A 19,784-nucleotide genomic window follows, 5' to 3' on the forward strand; every position below is an offset into this window, starting at 1 on the left:
CTGGACAGCAGCAGTGGGGTGGGCAGCCAGGCTGGGGCGGGGCGGGGCGGGGCGGGGGATAGATTTGACCAGGCTTTGGTGAACCAAGAGCTGGTGGAGGGAGTGGTGGAGGGCATGGATCCCCAAGCTGGCCCAAGTGTGTGGTCTCTCTCTCAACTTCATATTCCTTGCCCAAGGAAGTGCCAGCTGTGGTCACCATTATGGGAATGATGGGAAAGGTCTAGAATGATCCTGAAGTTTCTAACTTGGGCAGATGATGGTTGCTGGCTTTGTCTTTATTCTTTAACCACATTCCTGACATCAGAAACTTGAATACTTTGCTTTTCCCCCACAGAACTGAACGTTTTATTAGCCATGACATAGTTTAAAATAGCCTGAGTGGCTCAGTCAGTTAAGCATCCAAGACTTGATTCCGGCTCAAGTCATGATCTCAGGGTCATGAGATTGAGCCCCACATCCACCCCCAGCATGGAGTCTGCTTGGGATTCTCTCCCTCTCTGCTCCACTCCCTAAGCTTATACATGCACTCTTTCTTAAAAGAAAAAAAACAAAAACCTGCATTTAGTAAACCAAACTTCAGTCCCTTGGAAGGAGGCCATTTCTTCTAGAGCCCTACTGACAACTACATGAAGTGCACCGTGAGGGCTGGAGAGGGTCACAGTCATCCAACCAGAGCCCTGGGTCCCATCAGGTTCCTGGGCATGAGTAGCCAGGCCTGAGCCTGAAATCCCCATCCCCCTGGGTGCGGGCGGGACAGCAGTGCTAGGAGGGATCAGAGAAGTTGCAGGTGAAGAACAAGAGACCCCAAAGATCAAGAGACCCATTCAGCACCCAGCAAGTTAGTGCTGGAGCTGGCATTCAGCCTCAGGGCCCCAGGATCCCTACCCTGCTAGCCACCTTCTCGTCTTTCTGCCCCTGCTGCCCTCCTGGTTCTCCTATTTTTATTAAGATGTAATTGTCATATAACATTGTACAGGTCTAAGGTGTACACCACAATGATTGAATCTGTGTATATATTGTAAAATGCTTATCACAATGAGTTTAATTAATATCCATTATTTCATGTAGTTACATTTTTTTTCTTGTGCTGAGATCCTTTAAGACTTACTCTCTAAGCCACTTTCAAATATACAGAGCGGTGTTGTTAGCTAGAGTCACCATGGTGTACATCACATCCCCCAAAGTTATTCTGTAACTGCAAGTTTGTGCTTTTGGACCACCAGCACCCAATTCTCCTGCCCCCTACCCCCTCACCACTTGCAACCACTAATCTCATCTGTTTCTATGTGCTTGTTGCGGGGTTTTTTTAGATTCCACACTTAAGTGAGATCACATGGTATTTGGCTTTCTATAACTTATTTCATTTAACGTAAGGAAGTCACTAACCCAGATATCAGGATCCCCCCTGCTCACAATAGCAAAGACATGGAAACAACCTAGGTGTCTGTCATCAGACAAATGGGTTAAGAATGTGATACAGAAAGGAACATTATTCAGGGGCACCTGCGTGGTTCAGTGGTTGAGCGTCCGGCCTTTGGCTCAGGTCATGATCCCGGGGTCCTGGGACTGAGTCTTGCATCAGGCTCCTTGTGGGGAGCCTGCTTCTCCCTCTGCCTATGTCTCTGCCTCTCTCTCTGAGTCTTTCATGAATAAATAAAATCTTAAAAAAAAAAAAAAACATTATTCAGCCATGAAAAAAAAAAAAAGGAAATCCTGCCTTTGCGACAACATGGATAGACCTCAAGGGCATTATGCCCTGCTCTTTGAAGATACTTCACTGCTTTCTGCCACTTGCACTGAGGTGAACAGAGAGGGGCTGAATTAGCAAACTGCACTGGTGACATGGCAAGGGGGTGGGGAGAGGAGCCAGTCCTGTGAGTGTGGGGGTAAATACCCAGGCTCCACAGCCCATGGGGAGACCCCGTGGCCTTCAGTTGCTGGGGTTAGAACTGATGACAACCCTGAGCATCACACAGGACACACATCCACCAATGGCTTGAGTGAGGGGCATGGTTGTCCCCAAACATCACTCACAAAGCACCTAGTACACTCTGTGCACATTGTCCTATGAATGTCAGCAACGATGATGATGAGAGTGATGATGGTGGCAACGATGCCATCCACCAGTCTGAACCTGCCGCATCCTCCAGGGCACTGTCCCCACCCTCGGCTGGCTCCTACTCCTGGGTATCCTGGCTCCACACCCCCAGCCTCTGCTCCTTAAGCCTGAAAGCACCCCACTTCCCAGGCAGGATACCTGACCAGTTTCTCTGCAGAAACCTGTACCCATCCCCCACAGGATAGAATGAGGCCAGAGGGACCGAGGGCTTCTATGCAGCAACCAGGATGGAAAGTGGCCAAGGAAGGAGGGAGTGAACTGGCCCCGAGGGCCTCTCCGTACCTACCATCCAGACCAGGAAGTGATGGCCAGCGGGGGAAGCGCAAGTCCATCTCCATGGACCTCTCACATTTAAAAGCAGGGCTGGGGCCCCCAGTTTTGGCCTCTGCCCTGCTTTGTGTAAATAATAACCGGAATGCATTCTGAGACAGCGTGCCCAAGGAGCAGGCCTCAACAGCCAGCTGCTTTGGCAGGGCCGCCCTGCCCTTCACCCCACTTCCCTGAGGCAGGCAGCTTCCTGGCCCCGCTGCTAATGGGGAAAACCATGTTGACCCTTTCAGGGGTGGCCCCACAGGGTGCCCTCTGGGCTCTGGTGCAGCCCCTCTCATCCCAGCTGTAAGGGAAGGGGCAGGGGTTTCTGGGCTCACTAGGCAGGAAGGTGAGGGGAGAGGAGTGATGGAGAGGCAGAGAAAGCTGCCCAGTGGTCATCACTGGCTGCCTGCCCCCATCCTGCTAGCTTTGTCCCCTACTGTGTTACATGTGGGTCCTCAGTGGCTGGAGCACGTTCTCAGTGTGGGACTGACTGAAGCGAAGAGGTGCCCCACATGTTCTTTGCTGTCCCGTCTCGACAATCCTATAGGTAGATGCTATGATCACGTCCATCGTGCAGACCAGGAAACAGACTCTCGGACACAGAATAATGACCATCTGAATAGTGCCCAGGCTGCGCCCAGCCTTCAACCGTGGCAGGCCCACCCAGAGCCCAGGCAGAGATGGAGCTAGCCCTGCAGAACTATTACATGGACTAATGATCTGCGACAACCCCCTGCCTCCGTCCAGCACTGTCTCAACCACAGCACCCACCCCCCGGGCCTGGCTGGACACAGGTTCTCAGCTGCCCTCCCTTTGTTTTTGGAGCTTAAAAGGGCTACTGCTCCAAAGGATGCTTGCACTTTAGCAGGAGACCCTTGCAAATCTGAGAGGAAGGTTTTAATGGTGCTGTGTCAGACACATAATCCCACTCTTGCACGTCCTAAATCTTTTCTACCAGTGAGGATGTTGCTCCTGCTGGAGTGAGAGACAACAACCCACCCTCCCAGTCTTGAGGAGCAATAAGAAGTCCCCAGTTTGCTTAAGCAAGCTCCATCCTCTTTTGGCCCAGATATATTATTTCCCAGACAGCTGTGAGAAAGAACAGATGAGGCCGCAGAAGCCCTCAGGGGCTGAGAGCTGTCAGGTGGCCAGGAGAGGTGCAGGGGACAAGGATGGGTAAAGGATCCCCCCTTTCTTCTTGGATGTGACCACATGGCAGACATGGGTTTGGCATTCTGCTTTCTACATGACCTTCATTCCCTCCAAGTCTCCACATCAGCCCTGGGACCAAGGTCACCTGCCAGAGCACTCCCCTGCCCTCTGCCCAGAGGGTGGGTATCAGGGACCCTTCCTTCCTCCCTGGTCAAGGAGAAATGGCTCTCCGTCTCCTGTCCTCCTACCCAGGGTGCTGAGAAAACTCTGTGGTTTTGAGAGCTGCTGCGTCTGACCATCACCTCCCTGAGCAGGACCTCCACGTGCAATGGAGGCCCGTCCACAGCCTGAAACAATGTGATGCTCACATCTCTCCTCCAGCACAGTGAGAGACCTCATCTCCTACTTCCAAAAATTTTAAAGGAAGAAAAAGAAGAAGCCCATCAGAGAAACTTCCACATTGCCTTGTCCTTTCTGGGCTCCTTCTTCCTGCCCCGTCCATCCTCCTCTATGAACCTACCTCCATCCTGCTGGCCACGTACAGCACCTTCACCTGCCCAAGGCCAGCCTCTCCCACACTGCCAGACCCCACGCCTCCTCCCAGCATTCCCCACTCCTAACCTTCTGTGGCTGCTCTGCTCCCTGCTGGGGCTTCCACCTCTGCCCACACAGGCTCACATACCTGCCTCCTCTGAGACAACGCCAACACCAACAGGAAGCAAAAACAGATCAACAAAGAAACAAGCAAAACTAAAATACAAGAAATTATCAACAACCCAAATGAAACCAAACCAAACCAAACCAAACCTGTCCAACAACTCTCCTCTGCCTCACAGCCAGATTTATGCAGGACCTGCCCCCTTGAGCATTCAGAGAGGACAAGTAAAATTATTTCACCAACTTTACTGAGGGATAATTTGGATATAATAAAATGACCCATTTTACACATACAATTTGACAAGTTTGACCAACATACACACCCGTGTAACAATTACCTTGATCAAAATATAGAACATGTTCCCCACATACAAAAGTTCCCTTATGCCCCTTTCAATCAATATCCCTACTGCTCCCACCGCTCGGCCCCAGGCAACACTCATCTGCTTTCTGTCTCTGTGGATGGACTTGTTATTTCTAGAGTTTCATATAAATAGAATCATACAGATTGTACTCTTTTATACCTGGCTTCTTTTGCTCATCGTGATATCTATGAAATTCACCCATGTTATTGAGTTTTAAGGAATTTATTCTTTTTTTATGGCGGTTTTTTCTAGTATTCCATTGTATGAATATGTCATAATTTGTTTACCCGTTCATCTGTCAATGGACATTCGGGTTGGTTCAGCTTGAGATGATATGAATAAAGCTTTGTCTTTGTGTGAACACGTTTTCTTTATTCTTGGTAAAAACCTAGTTGTTGGATAACTGGGTCATGTGGTCAGTGAATATTTAGGTTTATGGGAACACCATTTTACTTTTCAAAATGGTTGTACTATTCTGCACTCCCACAGAAACTTATGAGTCCCTGTTCCTCCTCCCATTTCCCAATACTTGATATTAACAATCTTTTTAAATTGTAGTCCTTCTGGGAGGTGAAATCTTAATATGCATTTTCCTAATAACTACTGATGTCAGACAATATTTCGTGAGCTTATTGGCCATTGTATATCTTCCTTTGTGAAGTGTATGTTGAAATCTTTTTCACATTTTCTATTGGGTTCTGTGTGTGAGAGATATATATTTGATTTTCATTTGCAGTATAGTATGTTCTATAAAGTCACCACAAACACTGACTTAACAAATACTGAGCTCCTGCTCTTATGGTAAATACAGGATTAATTTCTATGAGTCTCTGGTCACAGCATTTTAGTCATCTAACAAATACATAAACTTGTTTTTTTTTTTAAGATTTTATTTATTTATTCACAAGAGACAGAGAAAGAGGCAGAGACATAGGTAGAGGGAGAAGCAGGCTCCCTGCAGGGAACCCAATGCAGGACTCTGGGATCAGACCTGAGCCAAAGGCAGACACTCAACCACTGAGCCACTCAGGCACCCCCATAAACTTGTTTTATGTGTGTTTCTGTTTAAAGACTTCTTATTTTATATATTTTGTCAATTCATTAGCATTGAACTCATAGCCAACAGCATTATAATTTATTCCTGAAAGTCATCTAACACAGGGGTCCCTTGGTGGCACAGCTTGTTAAGCATCTGACTCTCGGTTTTGGCCCAGGTCCTGATCTTGGGATCAAGCTCTAGGCTGGCCATACCTTGAGTAGGGTCTGCTTGAGACTCCCCTTGCCTCTCCCCACCACCACCACCCTGGGGCTTTCTTGAACATGCTCTCTCTAAAATAAATTTAAAAAAAAATTTTTTTAAAGGAAAGAAAATAAATTATCTAACACATGTATTTTCTCTATAAGGTACATCACCCCTTTTTTGTATTGGCCAGCACTATAGTTGGCCACCATTTTGAAAAGCAAAATCACTAGCAAAACACATAACTGCAAGACACATGGCATAACACAGACCACAGAAAGGCCATCTGGTTACAGTACAAGGGCTGAAACAAGAAGCAGAGCATCAGCTTGGCAACCTCAGCCAGAATGTGCACATCCAGAAACCCAAATTTTGTTGCCACAAGTATTGAATTCAGGGTTACAAATGAATTTTAGTGAGTAGATGAAGTTGTGGTACAGAATCCACACTTAATGAAAAGTAACTATGTATAGTCAGAGGAATACAGAACCCAAGTTGGATACAAGACCTATGTTAAATGTATGTAGTGTCAGTATTTGCTCCCAGCCTAGAGCATGTCTTTTGAAAAGCAGATTTTAATTTTATGAAGATGGTTTATCAATGTTTCTTTTTATCATTTGTGCTTTTTGTGTTTCTCAGACACATCAGTCTTTGCCTAACCCAAGTTCTTGAGATATTCTCCTACATTACCTTCTAGGAATTGTATTGAGCTAACTTTTATATTTCGGTTTATGATCCATTTTGAGTTAATTCTTGTGTTTAGCCTAAAGTAAGGTCAAGATTCTTTCCCCCCATATGAATACCTAAGGGTTCCATTGCTGCATTTTGAAAAGACTATCCTTTTCCTCATCAGGTTATATTGGAGGCTTTGTCAAAAATTAGTTGACCCTATATGTATAGGTCTATTTCTGGATTCTTTTGATGTGCCTTTGATCCATGTGTCTATCCTTTTGGCAATACCACGTTTTTTGTCATCGTACCTTTATAATAAGTCTTGAAGTCAGGTATTGTATGCTCCCTTTGGTATTCTTTTTCAAAATTGTTTGACTCTTCCAATATCTTTCATATTTTCATATAAATTCCTTGTCAAATTCAGCAAAAAAGCCTGATGGGTCTATGATTGGGATTTCATTGAACCTACAACTTAATTTGGGGAAAACTGACACCTTAAGAGTATTGAGTCTTCTAATCTTTAAATGCGGGCTATTTTTTTTTTTTTTATGATAGTCACAGAGAGAGAGAGAGAGGCAGAGACATAGGCAGAGGGAGAAGCAGGCTCCATGCACTGGGAGCCTGACGTGGGATTCGATCCCGGGTCTCCAGGATCGCGCCCTGGGCCAAAGGCCAGGCGCTAAACCACTGGGCCACCCAGGGATCCCAATGCGGTCTATTTTTAAATTTATTTAATCTCTTTAATTTCTCCTAGCAACGCTTTGTTTTCTAGATACATATCTTGCACATAGTGTTATTCATTTTCTTCCTTTTTGATGCTATTGCAAATGATATTAGTTTTCATTTTAATCTTAAAATATTTGGTGCTATATACAAAAATATATTTGATTTTTATGTATTGATCTTGTATGATCCTACTAAACACATTAGATTTAGAAGTTTCTCATAGATTCCTTAGGATTTTATACCTATACAATCATATCATCTGCAAATAAAGACAGTTTTACTTTTTCCTTTTCAATCTAGATGCTTCTTATTTCTTTTACACTAGCCAGGACCTCTAGTACAATGTTGAATAAATGTGAGAAGAGTGGGCATCTTTGTTTTTTTTTTCCCAATCTAAGAGAGTACTCTGTGTTTCACTATTAAATATGTTTGTTGCAGGTTTTTCATAGATAGTCTTTATCAGATTGAAGACATTCCTTTTATTCCTAATTTTCTCAGAGATTTTATCATGAAAGTTGCTGAATTTAGCCAAATTTTGTCAAATACTTTTTCTGTGTCTGTTGAGATAATCATATAGATTTTTTTCATTCTGTTAATATGGTAGATTGCGTTACCTGGTTTTCAAATGTTAAACCCATTTTGCATTCCTAAGATGAACTCCACTTGGTTATAGTCTATTTTTAATGTTTTTATATAACAATAATATAACAATACATGTTATTGGATTCAACTTTGTAATATTTTACCAAATATTTTTGTGTCTTTGTTCATAAGGCTTATTGGTCTTTAGTTTTCTAGCATTGTAATGTATTTGTCTGATTTTCATATTAGGGCAATGCTGACCCATAGAATGAGTTGGGAAGTTGTCCCTCCTTTTCCATTTTCTGAGTTTGCGTAGGATTGTCATTGTTTTATTCTTTAAATATTTGGTTGAATTAATCTGGAGTTTTCTTTGAGGTAGCGCATATTAAAATGAAATCTAAAAGCTACTTGGGAGTTCTGAGTGCAAGGGTGGGCTTTCCTAGAGTGTTGCTGCAGGGTGATCTGGATGGGCTGTTTAGTAAAGGAATTTCTAATACCACTATCTATTAGTCTTTCCTCTTGCCCAGTCAGATTCCGCCAGAGAAGGCTAGTCTGCTTTCTGACCCAAAGGGGATAGGCTGGGGGCCTGCCCTGTGGGACCCCAAAGGGGGAACATTCTTATTTTTAAACTCCTTCAGCCCAACCTCTAACAAGAGCTCTATGGCATGAACAGTTCCCAAGCCTGTTGAGGATTCAAATGATGTTATAGATTGGATTGGTTCTAGGCTTTCCCTACTGCCTCCTCAGGATTCAGGGGGTTTTTTAGTCTGAAAAGCTAGCTACAGTCTATCTGATTTCCAGCTTCTAATTTTTTTCTTTCATTTTTCTTCTAATTTTTTTCATTTTCTTCTAATTTTTTTTTCAATTTTCTTTTAATTTTTTTTCAATTTTCTCTCATTTTCTTCTAATTGTTTTTCTTAGTTCTGTTGTTGTAGGCTTATGCCTTTCAAAAACCTGTACCATCATTTGAATAGTTTCAAGAAAGCATCAAAGTAGATACATATGTTTCATCTGCCATATTTACCTCCCAAAGAACTTGATTTTCTTTTCTTTATTTTTAAGATTTATTTATTCATTTGAGAGAGTATGTGTGCACGAGGCGGGGAGGGGCAGAGGCTGAGGGGGAATAGACTCCCCACTTAGTGGGAAGCCCCACACAAGGCCTGATCTCACTATTGTTGATATAACCCTGGAGCCATTGTTCTGGCAGCCTTCTCAACACCTTAACCCCATCGTCACCGATCCCTACTTCTCAGGGGAGTGGACAGAGAGAAAAATCAGACCCCATGTTCTCAGGCAACTTTCACCAGTGTCTGTTAGGGCCCTTATAGGAAGATAGCCTCCAGCAGCAATATCATGTAGTTCTACACACTTTCCTTGTCTGAACAGTCTTTGGAGATTGGGTTTATTGTTTAGTGAAGAGTTGCACATTTGAGGTCCTGAAAGAGTATGGAGCCAAGCCAGACTATGATCCAGACTTGTGATTTCTGCTTTAAGGGATATAAACAACCATTTAGAACACCCCCACACCCATCTGCTCATGCCCTCAGTGCCTGGTTATGGATGGCAGCCAAACCCCTCTGTGTCCACCTGTAAAATAAGGGAGCCACCAGCTCCTGAGTCCAGGACATTCAGGCTCAGAAGAAATTGTACCCTTGATAGAAAGATGGCTGGGGTGAGCAACACATTCATTATTCTCCATTTCTTGGTGTCTTGAAAGTTTATCTCTCTGAGATCAAAGGAATCAAAGTAAAGATTCACCCAGAAAGAGGAATAATTGCCAATTTCAGCAGGGCCCAACACAGTAATGATGTGATGCTCTTTGTACACCATAATTTACTGGGGATTTTGTTTTGGGGATGCATATGTGGGATTTACACAGTTTTCTTTTCATGTACTGCATGGACTAGGGGAGCTTTAAAAAAAATACAGTAAAGGATCCAAGCCCTGGAGTTTCTGACCCAGTTGCCCCAGGATGGAAACAGGGATCTGTTTTATTTATTTATTTATTTATTTATTTATTTATTTATTTATTTGAGAGAAAGATTGAGAGAGAACGGGGGAAGGGGCAGAGGGAGAGGGAAAGGGAGAGAGAATCCCAAGCGGACATTGTGCTCAGCATGAAGCCCCACATGTGGCTCGATTTCACAACCACAAGATCATAACCTGAGCCAAAACCAAGTCACACTTAACCAACTGTGTCACCCAGGTGCCCCAGGAATCTGTATTTTTAAGAAGTTGCTTAGAGGATTCTTAAGGATAGACGGGTTTGGGAACCACCAACCAGGAAAAGACTGGAAGTTCCTGGCCTCAGCCTCATCACCACCAAGACCTAGGGATTCCTGTAGGGTCATGGAGATCACATGGATACCACAGACCTTATAGCCTGATCTATCCAAAGTGAAGCAGGAGTGTATGTGTATATGTGTGTGCACACTGCTGAAGCCAGCTCTCTCTGGGAAAGGGGGAACTCTGATTTCATAAACCTGTAGTCCCTGCCCAGAAAATCCTGGCAGTTGTATCTGAGTGTCCATCTGTAGTGCAAACACTTATATACTTTTTAGTGCTGTTTTTTAATATATGTAGATGTGTTTGTGGTACCTTCAATATAACATTATTTAAAAACACTGCTGAACTCAGAGTCTCCTTTTATAGGTTTCATTTTTCTCTATCAACAGTTACTAGAAGTGTACCCACTATTATATGTGTCTTGGGTAAGAAGCCAATCTGTGGTTTTTATTTTTTGTTTTTAAAATTTTAGTTAGGATCCTTATCCATGGAAAGACTGGGAATCCTAGGGAGAGGCCCCCTGGAACCAACAGTGTCCTTTGAGTTAACTGCAGCTGGGATGTTGCTGCCATGTCCATTGGGCAGGCAGTCACCATCCCCCACCCCGCCCACTCGAGTGACCAGCTGGCCCGGGTGCTCTCCCGGCCTTGAGTCATCCCAGTCTGTGACAGCAAGGGCTCCGTTAGAAAGGAGACTCAGGACCCAGGGGTAGACTAGGTCATCTGACTATAGAATAGTAGGGAGTGAGTGGGGAAGGCACTATGGCTGCCATCCAAGTGGACTCCTTCCCCCTTCCCTCCCCTGTTTCGGGCTGACTCTTAGATCCTAGGGGATTTCTCAGCCCCCCTAACTTTGAGTGGAAGAGTCTATATATTAATGGCCTCAAAAGCTTCTCTAAGGGCCACAGAGTCATCATGTATAAGCTCTCATCACCTAATCAACTTCTTGGCCCTTCCCAAGGTACAAAAAGCTTATAAATTCAGTGACCTGGTAAGTATCTGATTCACCGGCTTAAATCAGATGGTCACTGACACTCCCCCATGGCTCCCTGCTGAGAGGACATCAGACTTTGTTCCCGTGACCTCAAGGGCACAAAAACCCTGACAATGCCACCATCTTGAGAACACACAGGACATCTGAGGGGTGTGTGTGTGGTAAAAGACTGCATTATCGCGAACTATCTTGAAACGCCCTGTCCTCACAACATTTTCCCCAAACTCCATTCGGCCCAGTTGGGAAATTCTATTTAGTCCTGAGTAAATGCAGTTTCTGAGAAAAAAGCACTCCTACCTTCTCAAGGAAACCTGAGGGGTCCATTTATCTTGCTCTTGCCAACCAAGACAGGTGTACCTGCTTTTTGAAAGTTTGCGTTAGACCACATTGCTTTTACGAAAGACCTACATCGGTACCTATTTGAGCCAACTGTGAGAAACCCGAAGATGATTTTCTCTTATGAAAAAAGGCAAAAGGCAAAAATAGCCATTCAATGTTTGTTTTTCAGTGAGCCATCACAGAGGTTGCCAGTGCTCTGAGCAGGAGTGGCGCCGCCCAGCTCCTTCTCTGGGAACTACATTCAGCATCTCAGCCTCCAGCTGCTGAGCTTGGAATCTGGGCTTTATCCTGATTTATTTTGTACATACATTAGCAAGTTATGTCCTAAGGTATCAGAAAAGCCTAAGAGAGATTATTTTGGGGGCCTGGGAATGCTCAAAGTTCTTTCCATATAAATTAATGGTAATCACTTCTTCAAATTATGCCATTGTGGCTTACGAATTGTTTCATAGAAATGCTCTATTTTCCAATATCAGAGAAACCTGTCATCTTATTTTGCTAAAGCTTTTGTGACAGAATGCTTAGAACTTTGCTCTTGTTCCCATTCTTAGAAGTGTTGCCATTTGTTCTTAGTGCCTCCACGCCACCCCACTCCCACCCTGGTAAAATCCTTTCCTGCTCTAGTGCTTTGAAGTAGTTTCTTTGCAAGCTGTCTTCCTCCAGCACAACAACATAACAAGGAACTCCTTCAGGTTTTATTTCAACAGAGGGAAAGAAGGGACCGAATGGGCCCAGTGGTGGGAATGGTTTCTTGATGCTGAAGGCTACCAGCTTTGGGGTAAGGGCTGCCAGTCTGAGGGCTTCCAGGATGGCTCTGGGTAGGAGAGAAGCCCTATCCAACCCGGGGAGCAGAAGGCAAGGGCCACTGGAGGCCTGGTCACAGCCGACAGGCTGGGGGTAAACAGGAATAAAGCCACCAGGGCAGCAGGTAAGGACAGCTGGTGGTTGGAGAGAAAGCCTTGCTCCCCAGGAGAAGGCCAGAACCCAAAGGGTATTGCCACCACAATCTGTGTGGCCTCTAGAAAGGGCAGGGCAGCATCCAGGCAGGAAGAGACTGCAGGTAGCAGGATTGCTGCTCACCAAGGTGACATCGGGAAGGGGTAACAGCTGTGGGGTCTCCTCTGAAGACCGCTATGATCCCAACACTAACAAAGGGCCTAAGTGAGGTCAAACTGCCCTTTTAAAAGATAGAAGCACCTGGGTGGCTCAGTTAGTTAAGTGTCCGACTTGATCTTAGCTTGTTGATTTCAGGGTCCTGAGTTTAAGTCCCTCATTTGGCTCCATGCTGGGTGTGGAGCCTATATTATATTTAAAGAAAAGACAGAGGAGGCATCAAGAGGTTTCCTGAGAGCCATAAAGAACATGACTCATGGGTTTGTATTTGCCTTGGAAGAATGCCCTTAAGCCATGCTGATGGCAATCTCCCCTACTCTTGATGTGTCCTCTGGCATCTGCTCCAAGAGATTTCTCCTAGGTCCTGGCCTCAGGAGGCAGAGAAAACATATGCTGGGTCTCTGTCCTGGGCCCCAAGGATGACATTCTCTGAAGAGAGTTTAACATCAGTTTTGGTGAGTTGAATCCCTATGGAATTAGGATTCACACTTGTGCATTTTTAAGATGAAATCTTATCCTGATTATTTAGTTATATTTGCAATGTCCTTAAAGAATTAAGGTCGGGGCAGCCCAGGTGGCTCAGCCGTTTAGCACTGCCTTCAGCCCAGGGCCTGGTCCTGGAGACCTGGGATCGAGTCCCACGTCCAGCTCCCTGCATGGAGCCTACTTCTCCCTCTGCCTGTGTCTCTGCCTCTGTGTGTGTGTGTGTGTGTGTGTGTGTGTGTGTGTCTCATGAATAAATAATTTTTTAAAAAAATTTTAAAAGAATTTTCTGGTCGATGTTTACTAGACATGAATTGAGCTGGTCTCCAGGGACATGATGAGACAAAAATAATACAGCCCTGCTGTGTGGGCCCTCTATGGACACTCAGGAAGCAGGGGCAGCTTTCTTCCCAAGGAGTCACCAACTGCCAAGGAGGAACCTTTTAAGCTAAGGGCTTATACCTAGCTAGCTGCTCAGGCAGATGCCATGATTGAGTGTCCTATGGATGTGTCCATCTCCTGTGCCAAGGGACTGTGACGTCACATTGTGCCCCAGTATCAGGGTCTGTCTCCAGTGAGCCTGAGGTCGTAGTTCTCAGCCCCAGCTAATGATTACTTGGTCCATCCCCTGTTTTATAGATGCGGACACTGAGGCCTGAGGAGGCTAGAGCAGCCCCAGGCCATATGGCTGTCTTTTTGTTATTCATTCATTGAACACATGACAGGGGTTGAAGAAGCCAGTTTCCCATGACTTGAACAAGAAAAGATTTTTCTCTTCTGCTCTTTAGTCTGTAGGGTCTCTCTTTGAGACACACATCAAAGAAAGACCCTTCTGAAGCTTTCCAATGCCACCCAATCTCTGTGTCCTGCTCTGCCTGAATGTGAAGCTCATGTGTTTTCTTCTGCTGAAAATGGCATAGAGGGGATCCCTGGGTGGCGCAGCGGTTTAGCGCCTGCCTTTGGCCCAGGGCGCGATCCTGGAGACCCGGGATCGAATCCCACGTCAGGCTCCCGGTGCATGGAGCCTGCTTCTCCCTCTGCCTCTCCCTCTCCCTCTGTCTCTGCCTCTCTCTCTCTCTCTCTCTCTCTCTCTCTCTCTCTGTGAGACTCTCATAAATAAATAAATGAATAAATAAATAAAAATTGAAGATGGCATAGAACAGCCACAGTCGGCAAGGTTCTGTGCCTCTCCCCAACACGCCACCCCCTTGGAAGTCACTGCCTCATGCAGCTCACCCTGGCAGGGGTGGGTGCCCCCAGCTTCAATCTTTCTTGAAATCCTGGTATCTAACCCGGTTCAGGCATGGGGCTGGTGTTCCCAAAGGAAACCGCGAGGCTTCCTGCCTCACTCCCCCGTTCAGAAGCGTGGTGCGCGGCGGGGGCGTGTAGATGGGCACAGAACAGTCTCTAAACTACCAGGGCCGGTGGGGGGGGGGGCACGGGACGGGGGCCTTCCTGGAGAAAAGAACAAAGTCTCCTTCCTGCACGTAGAGTCCAGGGGCCCAGCCCGAGGGGAAGTAGCAGGCCCGCCGCCTGCCTGCCGTAGGGGGTGGGGACACTGCCGAGGCTGGAGCTGGTGCCAGCGTGACCCGGAGCCGGCGCGCCCCGTCCTGCGCAGCTCCCAGGCCGCGGCCAGGCTTTCCCACGGCCCGGGCAGCCCGGAGCCCACGTCCTGGGGCGCCGCCCGCCCACAGCGGCCCGCCCAGAGCCGGGACCCCCCACCCCGCGGTCCGCCCACCCCCCACCGGCCCCTACTCCCGGCCCCCTGCGGGTGCTCCCCTGCAGTTCCTCAGTTTGGAGGCCCCCCTCCCGACACCGAAATGTCTGAAGGTCTGGAAGCACCGATTTCATGCTAAGAAAAAGGCAGGGGCGCACCTGGTCTTTGCTCCCAAATATGCTCAGAGGGAGGCACTTTCTGCCCAGCGTCCAGCTCTCTCACTTGCCAGTAAGTGTTGCCTTTTTCTGGAAACAGGAGGCCTTAGAAGCAGGGGCGCTGGACTGGAGAGAGGAGCGGGTCTCACCTGGGTACCTTACCTGGGTGAGGTACCAGGAGTGTGCCAAATAGAGGGTTCCCCTCCCAGGGCTGCCACTTGTCTGTTGTAGCCCATCGGCCACCGCTCTCCTCTGTGGACCTGGCTCACCTGTTCCCCTCCCTCTGATACGGGTCCTGGGCTGCACGGGCAGGCTGTGTAGATTTTATAAGCAGCATTCATGTCACTCCTCATTTTTAGAAAGCTGAGACTGGGAGCTGCAGGTGCATAAAGTGACTGAGCAAGGAGACTGATGTCACACAGCAGGTTGGCGGACTGAGCTATAATCCCCAGATCCCACGTGCTTCCTGCAGCTGCCCACTCCCCCACCTTGACTTAAGCTTTGGGTTTGTGAACCTTAGTTTGAATGCAGTGATCTTTAGCTGAAAGAAATTTGAATATCCTCATGAGAGGAAGAGGGGCAAATATGAGTCCCTCGGGATGGTATTTGTAGTACAAATCTGAAAGTTTAACCTGAATCTTGTTGCTAGTAGGTGTTTATATTCCCGCTCCCCTGGGGATCCCACCTGTATCATTGCAAATTGGAATGATTTATCTACGTAGTAAACAAGCATTTCTAACTACAAAATATTTCTTCGAGAGAGCAGAGATGCATTTCTACTAGAATCATCAATTTCTACCTTGTAGTAGGTATTGCCTCACTGGGTAAACGGAACAGGGACTATTTGGGGGAGTTCTCTCTGCCCCCTGGTGGTTGTCAGTGTAACTCCCACCCTTCCCCGCCCTCTCCTATTGTTGGTTTTAATACTTAAAAATAGAAACTACCCAATCTGAACAACAAAGAGTAAACAAACAGACTACAAACAAACAGAGTCTCAAAGACTTGTGGGAATACAACAAAAGACCTAACGTTTATGTCATCAATGTCCCAGTAGTATGTGGGTGAAGTTGAAAAAATATCCAAAGAAATAAAATAATAATACAACTCACAGAACAGGAGAAAAATTTTGCAAGTCATATATCGGATAGGAGGCTTGTATCTAGACTCTGTAAAGAACTATTCCACTCAATAAAGACACAAATAACACAATCATTTTATTTTGTTTTATTTATTTTTAAACGATTTTATTTATTCATGAGAGACACAGAGAGAGAGAGAGAGGCAGAGGGACACAGGCAGAGGGACAAGCGGACTCCATGCAGGGAGCCCGATGCAGGACTCCATCCTGGTACTCCGGGATCACACCCTGAGCCAAAGGCAGACACACTCAACCACTGAGCCACCCAGGCATCCCTAACCCAATTTTTTTTAATGCGCAAAGGATCTGAATAGACATTGCTCCAAAGAATATAAACAATGGCCAATAAGCTCATCAAAAGATGCTCAACATCCTTAACCATTAGGGAAATGCAAATCAAAACCATGACGGGATGCCTGGGTGGCTCAGCAGTTGAGCGCCTGCCTTTGGCCCAGGGCGTGATCCAGAGTCTCAGAATCGAGTCCCACATCGGGCTCCCTGAACAGAGCCTGCTTCTCTCTGTGTGTCTCTGCCTCTCTCTCTGTCTCTCATGAATAAATAAAATCTTTAAAAAACACACACACACACACAATGAGATACCACTTTATATCTACTAGTATAACTATCACCAAAGATAGAATGAATGTTGGCAAAGATGTAGAGAAACCCTTATACATCACTGGTGGGAATGTAAAGTGTGAAGCCATAGTGGAAAACAGTTTAGCAGTTCCTCAGAGTTAGGCATAGAATCATGATATGACCAGCAATTCCACTCTTAGGTATATACCCCAAAGAAAACATTGGCCTACACAAAATTCCTGTCCATTGTACAAGAATGTTCATAGCAGGGACACCTGGCTGGCCTCAGTCAGAAAAGCATGCAACTCTTGATCTTGGGGTTGTGGGTTCAAGCCCCATGTTGGGTATAGAGTTTACTTAAAATCTTTTTTAAAATGTTCATAGTAGCATTCACAATAGCTAAAAATTAGAAACAACTCAAATGCCTATCGACTGCTGAATGGATAAATAAAAAAGTGGTATAGCTATACAAGGAAGTATTTTTTGGCGATAAAACGAAATGGGGTACTGGATGCATGTACATGAATGAATCTTGAAAACATTGTGCGGTTCAGAAACACCAGTTATGAAAGACCATATATTGTGTGATTGCACCTAGGTGAAATGTCCAGAATAGGCAAATCCATAGAGTAGATCAGTGGTTGCCCCAGGCTGGAGAGAGGGGGTATGGGAAGGTGCTGCTAATGGTTATAGAGCATCTTGTGGTGATTAAAAGTTCTTAAATTGATTGTGGCAATGATCGCACAACTGTGTGAATAAACTAGAAATTACTAAACTGTTAAGAGAAAATTTAAAAAGAAGAAATTATAGGAGAAAAATTTCCAAGTTTGGCAAAAGACAGATAAACCTATAGATTCAAGGTGAGCAATCTCCCCCCCCGCCAAAAAAAAAAAACTGAAAGAAATCTATACCAAGACATATCATAATCAGACTGTCTTTAGAAAACTAAAGACAAAGAAAAGTTCTTGAAAGCAGGGAGAGAAAAACACCTTGTCTGTAAGGGGAAACCATTCAAAGGAAAACAGATTGTCATCAGAAACCAGAGAGGCCAGAAGTGGCACATTAGTCAAGTGCTGAGAGAAAGAACTGTCAGACTGACACTAACACCTGGCCTCAGGACCTACTTTGAAAGCACAGGAGAACTATAGTTGTTTTGGTTGCGTTATTAACTTAGCTCCACATTATTTTGTTCCATACCTAATTAATTCCCCAACCTAATTAATGGTAATGTTGGTCTTGACGTATCTGATCATACCAGGTCCCAAATAGTACCTCATTGTCCAGAATGCTCACTTCCAGATTGTTACAAACCCCCAACCCCCCACCAACTCAAGGTTTCTAGAAACTCCTTACCCTCCTCTCCTGCATGTAAGCTGTCCCTAGGCTCAACAGGGCAAGGCTGCTTTGGGAATGATCCCCTGCCTTTTCATCTGATAATAAAGCTTTCTTTGCTTCAAAACCAGTGTCTCAGACATTGGCTTACTGTGCATTGAGGATACAGACAAGTTTGAGTATGGCAACAAATCTGGCAAAATTATTCTTTAGGAATGAAAAATAAAGACATTCTCATTGAAGGAAAACTAAGAATTTGTTAGCTAAAGGAAATTCTTGAAGCAGGAAGGAAATGTGTGCGATAATAGATTTATTTACTTATTATAGAAAACACATATATAGAGAAAAGAAAATAAAACGTGTAAAAATAAATAAAATGTGTTCCTGGCACAGAAATCCTAAGACTATTGTAATTTCTGAAGTAATAAGAGCATTGGCAGCATGTTTTATACTAACAGTTGGTCTTTGACTCCCGTTCCTGACAGTTCATTAAATCCCTTGGATTTTCCTAGGTGATACCAATGTCTTTTGTTCTAATGAGGTGACTCTTGATGGGCTCCTGGCTAGGGTCTGGTCACCAGAAAGAACAAGTCATGATCAGAAGCTTGGAATTTTCAGCCTCTCCCCCCATTTTCCAGAGAGGGGAGGGGGGCTGGAAATAGACCTAATGATCCATCATGCCTATGTGGTAAAGCCGCCATAAAAATCCCAATAGCACAGGGTTCTGGGAGCTTTCAGGCTGGTGAACACATGGAGGTGCTGAGACTGGCGCACCCTTTCCCACATACCTTGCCCTAGGCATCTCTTCCATCTGGATGTTCGTCTGGATCTTTTATCATATCCTTTTATGATAAACTGGTAAATACCAAGTAAACCGTTTTCCTGTGTTCTGTGACCTACCCTGGCAAATTAATCAACCTGGTGGAGGTGTTGTGGGAACCTCTGATTTATAGCTGATCACTCAGAAGCCCACCTGACAACCCATCTGCAACTGGCATCTAAAGCAGGGCAAGGGCAATCTTGTGAGACTGAGCCCTTGACTGGTAGGATCTGACCCTACCATCAGGTAAACAATGTCAGAGATGTGTTATACTGCAGGACACCCAGACTGCCTGTGGGAGGAAAACCCGCAAAGTCTGCGGTCAGAAGCATGGGGAGTATGGCAGTGAAGGGGACAGGCTGGAGAACTAGGTGTTTCCCTACTCCAAATGGTAACAGAAAGACTCCTGGAAGGTCAGGAAAGAAGAAAAAAACAACTGAAAGAACAAAAATACGGGTAGGGGTGCCTGGCTGGCTCAGTGGGTGGAGCGTGTGACTCGACCTCGGAGTCATGAGTTAGAGCCCTATATTGGGGGTAGAGTTTATTTAAAAAATAAATAGAAGTGCCTGGGTGGCTCAGTCGGTTAAGTGTCCGACTATTAACCTCAGCTCGGGTCTTGATCTGAGGGTCATGAGTTCAGGCCCTGCTTTGGGTTCCACGTTGGGCATAAAGCCAAGTCAAAAAAAAAAAAAAAGAAGAAGAAGAAGAAAATAATGAAAAATGAATAAAAATTTAAAATTGGATAAACACAACTTTTTTTTTTCTTCTTGAGTCTTCCATACATGTTTGATGGTTGAAGCAAAAAGTGAAATATCTAACATGGTTCTAAATGCAGATAGAGGAAATTCTGAAACAATTACAAAAACTGGGTTTAAAGGGAGGTAAGGTTTCTACACTTCAAACAGGTAAAATATCAACACTAGTAGACAAGTGAGTGACATATACATAATGTAATACCTAGACCAACCACTAAAACAGCCACACAGGTTTAAAAAGAGAAT

The sequence above is a fragment of the Vulpes lagopus genome, chromosome 5 (genome assembly GCF_018345385.1).
Source record: "Vulpes lagopus strain Blue_001 chromosome 5, ASM1834538v1, whole genome shotgun sequence".
In the NCBI taxonomy this organism is placed as follows: domain Eukaryota; kingdom Metazoa; phylum Chordata; class Mammalia; order Carnivora; family Canidae; genus Vulpes; species Vulpes lagopus.